This window comes from Cicer arietinum, chromosome 6 (genome assembly GCF_000331145.2).
Source record: "Cicer arietinum cultivar CDC Frontier isolate Library 1 chromosome 6, Cicar.CDCFrontier_v2.0, whole genome shotgun sequence".
Classification (NCBI taxonomy): Eukaryota; Viridiplantae; Streptophyta; class Magnoliopsida; order Fabales; family Fabaceae; genus Cicer; species Cicer arietinum.
The window spans coordinates 34,041,168-34,049,273 of record NC_021165.2 but is presented as its reverse complement, the minus strand read 5'-3'; the positions used below and the strand labels follow the sequence as shown (position 1 = coordinate 34,049,273).

The 8,106-nt window shown below is 35.8% G+C and overlaps 1 non-coding gene across 1 annotated transcript; it reads left to right on the top strand.

Annotated features, from left to right (window-relative positions):
• Positions 1-5,448: 5,448 nt before the first annotated feature.
• On the top strand, positions 5,449-5,554 carry LOC113787431 (small nucleolar RNA R71). Its single transcript, XR_003473935.1, has one exon. It is a non-coding gene; the product is annotated as a small nucleolar RNA R71 (small nucleolar RNA).
• Positions 5,555-8,106: the final 2,552 nt, after the last annotated feature.

Sequence of the window (8,106 nt, the reverse complement as noted above, 5' to 3'; positions counted from 1 at the left end):
TTGGTAAGTCGTGCTGACCCGGGATGGGTGGCACCTCGGTAAACAGTACGGACCCGTGATAGGTAGTACGTTTACGACTTACGTTCCTGAGGGAATTGTGTTTGGTAAGTTGTGCTGACCCGGGATAGGTGGCACCTCGGTAAACAGTACGGACCCGTGATAGGTAGTACGTTTACGACTTACGTTCCTGCGGGAATTGCGTTTGTCCGTGAGAGACTGCGCAGGGGTTTGTCCGTGAGAGACTACGCCCTGGTTTAAGTTAGATGAGAATTAAGAATGGGGAATCTCTTAATGTCTCGTTTACTCGTGTATGTTTTGGTAAGTTGTGCTGACCCGGGATAGGTGGCACCTCGGTAAACGGTACGGACCCGTGATAGGTAGTACGTTTACGACTTACGTTCCTGAGGGAATTGTGTTTGTCCGCGAGAGACTACACCCTGTTGATTTGTGAACTGTTGGTTCATTTTGTTTGTGTAGTAATGTGTTATAAATGCTAAGTGTTATGTTTTGGAATTTGGTGATAACATGTTTGATTGCAATACCATTTCGAAATCCATGATGTCGTAGTAATTGTGTTATCAGTGTTAAGTGTTAAGAATTGGGATTATGCATGAATGTGATTGAGTTAGTTTATGAATTTTTGAAAGAATACACAGGTAAATCGATTTCCCAATCGATTGGATAGTAAACAGGGACTTGGCCAAATGGACAAAATCGATTAGCCAATCGATTTTGTAATCAGTTTTTCGAAAATCATTTACGAAATCGATTGCCCAATCGATTGGGCCTAAGTCAGGGACTCATCCATATTCGACCAAATCGATTTGGAAATCGATTGGCCATTAAGTCAGGGGCTCAGCTATCCTGTCAATCGATTGCCCAATCGATTGAATCAAGCCAGAGTTCAAAATTTCACTAAAAACCTTCAGGAAATCGATTTGGAAATCGATTGGTATTAAGTCAGGGGCTCAGTACTCACTCAATCGATTTCCCAATCGATTGATTTCAGCCCAGGATTCTGTTTCATCAAAATCCTTCACCCCAATCGATTGCCTAATCGATTGGCTCAGTGAAAATCCTCAGTTTTAGTTGTATGATTGTTTGCTCATGAAACTATCCATGTCTTGATTTGTTATGTTATAATTAGGGGATTGAGAACCTCATTTTACTTTCATTTTAACTGGCAAAGTATTGTATGAACTTTTCGCATATTGAAAATCCTGCTAAGGTGCATGCTTGGTTGTAAAGTTATTTTTAGCATTCAAAACTTAAATGTTATGTGTTAACTGTTATTTTCGGTTGGTGACCTTTACAATTATTGTGGAAATCTGGGCTTTGCCCTCAGATGAGAGTCAGGACGATCCTACCGGTTCTTACCCTACGGACGGAAATGGAGATGGGAACGCTTGACTGCAGCTACGTTAGGAGAATCTCACGGGGCGCGTGGAGATTAGTCAGGGTGTTTAGTTGTGTTGTAAAATGATCAGATTAGGTTGGCATAGAGGGATCAGATGCCTTTCTTTTGTATTGCATTTATTTTAAAATGGAAGACTGTACCTATACTAATATTGTCAGCTTGACATGTTATTTTCGATGGGTTACATGTACCATTTGTTGTTGGGTAAATGGTTTGGATTTATAATAGGAGTAACTTTTCCGCTGCCTGTAAATTATAATGACTCAATTATTTATCCAAAGGCATTTCTTTATTTATTTCTCTGCTTTATTTTAAATTCTTTTGAAAAAAAAATATACCCTCGCTTTGAAAAACTGGGGTGTTACAGACTGCACCATAGTAAATCCTGTTTGTCCGTGAGAGACTGCACAAGTGTTTGTTTGTGAGAGACTAGACCATATTAAATCGTGTTTGTCCGTGAGAGACTGCACTGGTGTTTGTCCGTGAGAGACTACACCATAGTAAATCGTGTTTGTCCATGAGTGACTGCACTGGTGTTTTTCCGTGAGAGACTACACCCTAGTAAATTGTGTTTGTACGTGAAAGACTACACCCTAGTAAATTGTGTTTGTCCGTGAGAGACTGCACTGGTGTTGTCCATGAGAGACTAGACCATAGTAAACCGTGTTGTCTGTGAGAGACTGCATTCGGGTTTGTTCGTGAGGAACTGTACGTTTAGGATTTACACCTCTCGTGGAGGGTTTTTGTTTAGAATTGAGGTGTAAGACATGTGATAGGCTACACTTTAATAAATCTTGCGGGCCTGTGATATGTGGCACCTTGGTAATTAGTACTGGTCTGTGAGAGACTGTACAATTACGATTTTTGACTCTCGGGGAGAGTTTTGATTGGAATTCTGAGTCCATGCATTTTGGCATATACGCATTGCATTAGGGTGTTTGGCACGCGAGTCATGATTGATTTAATGTTATGATTGCCTGTGTAAACTCAAGTTGTTGTTGTGATTTTGACATAATTACTAAGTGTGATTGTTTAGATTCGTGTGTAAGTGTAGATTGATTGCGAAACCTTTTCGAAACATTTCAAAACTGAATTCTGCATTTTTCTGATGTGGTAGTCGAATACAATGAGTTGTAGTCGAATACAACCATTCTGATTTGGCTACTGACTTCTGTGTAGTCGAATACACAAGGTTGTAGTCGAATACAACTATGCTGTTTTTGCTACTGACTTATGTGTAGTCGAATACACAAGGCTGTAGTCGAATACACAAGGCTGTAATCGAATACAACTATGTTGTTTTTGCAACTGACTTCTGAAACAGTCCTGTATTCGAATACAAAGATGCTGTATTCGAATACGACAATGTCATTTTGTTTAAAACTCCATTTTTCTACTTTGATTATGCATGTTTAACATATGGAAACCCTTTCAAGGTGCATGCTAAGTTGAAAGGCCATTTTATGCATTTGAAATTTAAATGTTGTGTTAATTGTTAATTTCGGTTGATGACCCTTTATAACTATTGTGGAAATCTGGGCTTTCCCCTCAGATGAGAACCAGGATCTTCCCACTGGTTAGTACCCTTTAGATGGGAAGGTAGTGGGACACACTTGACTGGAGTTGTGTCAGGAGGATCTTGCAGAGCGCGTGGAGATCACCCAGGTTGTATAGTTTTTTGTAGTACGATCAGATTATGCGGTTGTATAGGGACTAGATGTCTTTCTTTTGTGGATGTATTTCTTGTATGTTGGAAGACTGTACCTATACCAATATTGTCAGCTTGACTATTTAGTTTGATGGGTCCATGTACCACTTTTTGATGTGACGTGGGGATAGTTAAAATACTTGGGGCAGTGCTTTCGTACAGGTCTGCCGAGAATACCCCAGGGGTATGAGCTATGTCTGATAAGCCTCATAGCCCCGGTGTCTTTTGATGTTTGAATACTTTTGATTTTTTATTTCAAAAACTATTTCGCTGCTTGTAAATATTTGTTGATTTTGTCGTTATGTTACGACTTAAATATTTATCCAAAATTATTTTCCTTCTTTATTTCTTTGTTTTTATGAATCTGTTTTTTTTTTTTAAAATACACTCGCGCTGTTATAAATCGGGGTGTTAGAATTTAATTCAGCACTTAGAATGACAGGTAATGTAGAATTTTTGCCAAGGAATGCATACTTGAGATTTGAGGGCAAAGGCTTAAGTTCTGCCTGTTGAGCCTTTTTTGGGAGAGGTGCTGAATTTTCTACTGCTAATTCCTTAAAATTTAAGTTTGGAAGATAAGGATATTCATCCAACAAGTTAGCATATGCATCAGCTTCCTTTGCCAAGTCTTCATGACTTGTGCTTACAATCAAACATGCTACCAACCCATCTTGTGAGAGTGGTCCTAAAGGACACTCCTAAACAAATGACCAATTAAATGGACCATGCAACAAGAATCTTCAAGAGAAGGACTTTTCATAAAGTTAGACAAATTAAATTCATTCTTTTCATCACACACATTGAAGACAAGCTTCCCATGTTTCACATTAATAACAACTCATGCAATGGCTAGAAAAGGTATCCCAAGAAGAATTGGGACTTGGGAGTCCTCATCCATTTCCAACACCACAAAATCCGCCGGTATAAACAATTGTCCTACTTTTATAGGAATATCCTCTAATATTCCCACCGGATACTTGACAGATCGATCAACTACCTGTAAGGAAATGTTTGTGGGCTTTAACTCACCCACATCAAGCTTCTTACAAACTGACAAATGCATGAGGCTTACACTAGCCCCAACATCCCGCAAAGCACATTCAAAATTCATATCACCAATAACACAAGGAATAGAAAAACTTCCAGGGTCTTTAAGTTTGGGAGGCAATTTATTTTGAATTATGGAACTACATTCATAAATTAAAGCAATTGTCTCATTGTCGTCAAGTTTTCTTTAGTTTGACAAAATTTCTTTCAAAAACTTAGCATATGACTGCATTTGAGACAATGATTCAGTGAATAAAATATTAATATATAATTTTTTCAAATGTTCCACAAACTTTTTAAATTGCTCCACAATTTTAGCCTTAGAAAATCTTTTGGGAAATGGTATGGGTGGTTTTTCTTTTTCCTCATCTACTCTTTCACTTGATGGTTGGGTTCTTTCACTCTCATCCCTAACATTCACTTCCACATCACTACGCTTGGGTTCCTCTAATTGTTTTCCGTTTATTAAGGTGACAACATTTAATTGTCCCTTGGGGCCAGGTTCAGGCTGCCCTGGGAATACACTGGGAAATCTAGAGGATAAAACAACTTGTTGAGCCACTTGGGTGATTTGTGTTTCCAACATTTTATTGTGTGTGGCCATGGAATCTACCTTAGATGCTAACTGCCTAAGTGCTTCATTCATTGACTGGTTTTGATTTTTAAATTCCTCATTTTGTTTGGTTTGAGTCAACACAAAATTTTCCAGCAAATTTTCTAAGCTAGACTTTTGGGGGCTGTTGAAAGACCTTTGTCCTTGGAAACCGGGAGGTCTAACCATTGGTTGGGGGATGGGATTAAGGGGAGGATTTTTGTAGGAAAAATTTGGATGATTCTTCCACCCTTGATTATAAGTATTTGAAAAAGGATACCCTCTTTGTGGATTGTTAAGATAGTTAAGTTTCTAATTACCCACTCAACCATTAACAGACATTTCGACTTGGCATTCAACATCCACCTGACCAATAATACCACAAATTTCACAAGGAGAAACATTTGGTGTGACATCATTTACATTTAATATTTCAAATTTTTGAAAAATGCATCTATCTTAGAAGCAATATGATCTGATGCATCAACTTCAAACCCGCCTCCTTTCTTCTGAGTAGATCGATCACTTGACCATTGGTAGTGGTTCTATGCCATATCTTCAATTAGAGCATATGCTTTTTCTATGTTCTTCTTCATCAATGCTCCTCCTGCAGCAACATCTTTTGTCATTCTTGTAGTGTATGAAAGTCCATTGTAGAATGTATGGACAATTAGCCATTTCTCCAGCCCATGATGAGGGTACAATCTCAATATCTCTTTGAAGCGCTCTTAAGCTTCATAGAGCGATTCTCCTCTCTTTTGAGAAAAACTTGTGATTTGATTTCTCAATTGTGCAATTTTGCTTGGTGGAAAATATCTAGCAAGGAACGCTTGCTTTAACTGATCCCATGTGGTAATGGATTGAGAAGGAAATTAATGTAGCCAAGCTCTAGCTCTATCCCTTAATGAGAAAGGGAAAAGTCTTAGTCTAACGGCGTCACTAGTAACTCCATTAATTTTCAAAGTATCACAATACTCTAAAAAAAATAGATAAATAAATGTTTAGGTCATCCATTAGAGTACTGGAGAAATGGTTTTGCTGTTCCATAAATAGCAATGAAGGTTTTAATTCAAAATTGTTTGCCTCTACTGTCGGGCACACAATACTCGAATGTGGTACTGTAGTATTGGGAGAGGGATATTCTTTCAAGGGTTTATTTTCAGTCATTTTTAAATGTATTTCTTGTTCAAAAATATTTCTCTCTCTTCTTCTCCTATGGAAAAATATTTCTATCTCGGGTATTGGTTTGACAAGATTCCCAAGACTTCAGATTCTTCGCATTCAAAGAGAAAAAAATCAGTAATAAAAATAAATAAAAATGAAAAATAATTTTTTTTAGTTTAATCAGTATAGAAAAAGAGAATTAATATAAAAAAACAAAGTCCCCGACAATGGCACCAAAAACTTGATAAGACCGCAAGTGCACAATATTATCGCGTAGTAAAAATTATCATTCCCACAAGGACTTTATTATGAATACTAATGTCTCTTTACTATGATGATTAACTAAAATAGTAACTGTTGATAATGATTTTTGGTTTAAAATTCACAATAAAAATAAAGCCTTGGGATTGTAGTTTTTCACAATGATGCATACAATAAAATTAACCTTCTTTGAGTTATGGGTGTTAAACTCTTACAAATTAGATAAATAATTGTAACTAACGCCTTCTTTCAGAGAACAAAAGTATATTTTAAACTAATAACCAACTTATTTTCATGATTGATGTATTAGCAAAATCCTTTAAGCGAATACATCTTTCATGATTTCAAAAGAACCAAAATCTATTTTCATGATTTGATTCTCTTGTTCAATCTTAAGGGTCAAATATCAAACCTACCTTTCGGTATACTATTTGATATCTAAGTATGAATATGATTCTTACTAAGGTTGGATTAAAAGATCAACATCCATGACAAAAAGAAATAAAAATTATTAGAGATCCAACATTGAAAATCCTACAATCCTTAGACAAGGAAGATCTACACACATATGATCATAGTAGAATCAAAGCTTAAATATAAAAACATTGGAAATATAATATAACATAATAAAATAACAAAACAAAAATAGAAAACTGAATATTATTGAAACTTGAAAGTTTCTAAGAGAAATACAAGAACAAAAGAAAGAGTAATAAGAGATTGTGAATAAGAATGTCTGTCAAAAACTGATTATTTTAGTCCTTTTTATAGTGTTAGGTGCCTTTATGAGCTTTAATTACAAGAAACCGTCATAATTTCATAGGAGAAAAACAATTGAGCATAAAATGAGCAATTTATGGCCATAATGGCCATTTCTGCCAGTAAGTAATAATTGCAGTAAGAGAAGATGAATAGATTATGGCCATAATGGTCATTACTACTAGGCAGTAATAGGTGGAGCATCAAAAGATAAACAGATTATGGTCATTACTGTTAGGCAGTAATCATTGCTGACTTGAAGTGGAAAATTCTTATTTTATTTATTTATTTTCTTTCATCCATTATGGTTATAATGACTATTATTGTCAAACAATAATGCTTGATGGAACTTGAGATTCTTTCGTTTTCTTGATCATGATGCACCATGACTGCACCACTTGACTTCAAAGCTCTTTTGCATCAAAAATATTCACTTATTCCTTCACTTCTCTTTGCAATCAAAATAAAACAAAAAGATAGTAAAATAGAACTAAAGTCGAATTAAAAACATCAAATTAACCTATCAAATAAAGCTATAAAAATAGATAATTCTAGCTTATCACTCACTAAAAACTAAAAATGGAAGTTTAAAAAAATAGTAATATTTTGTCCTTAGAAAGAAATTCTAATTAGACCAGACAATTGTACCGGACAATTGAGTTGCGACGAGAGTAGATATTTTTATTAAATTAGACTAAGAGGAATGAAATGATGGGGGTAAGAGTTGTTAGATAATTGTTGGTTTTGTTTCAATTATAATATATTAATATATAAATATATATGTATATATTGTAAGCAATATATATATATATATATATATGGTTGGAGGGAAAGAAGAAAGAAAAGGAAATAGAAAGAAAAGAAATAGAAAGGAAGGAAAAAGAAAGAAAGGAAAAGGGAAAGAAAGAAAATCAAGATCCATCTTCTTCCTCTGTCGCGTGACCACCCATTCTTCCTCCTTCTTCTATCTTCATCTTCTTTGCTACCTTTAAGTTCGAGAATTGAAACCCAAGGCTAGTGGGTGAGAAGGATCAAGTTCCCAACTCCTTCCTTCTTCTCGGATTCAAAAACGGTATTAGGGATTTCAAAACCGTCAAACACAAACCTCCCCGTTTCATCTAGATCTAAGCTTCGTTTCGCGAAGAGATAAAAGGGAAA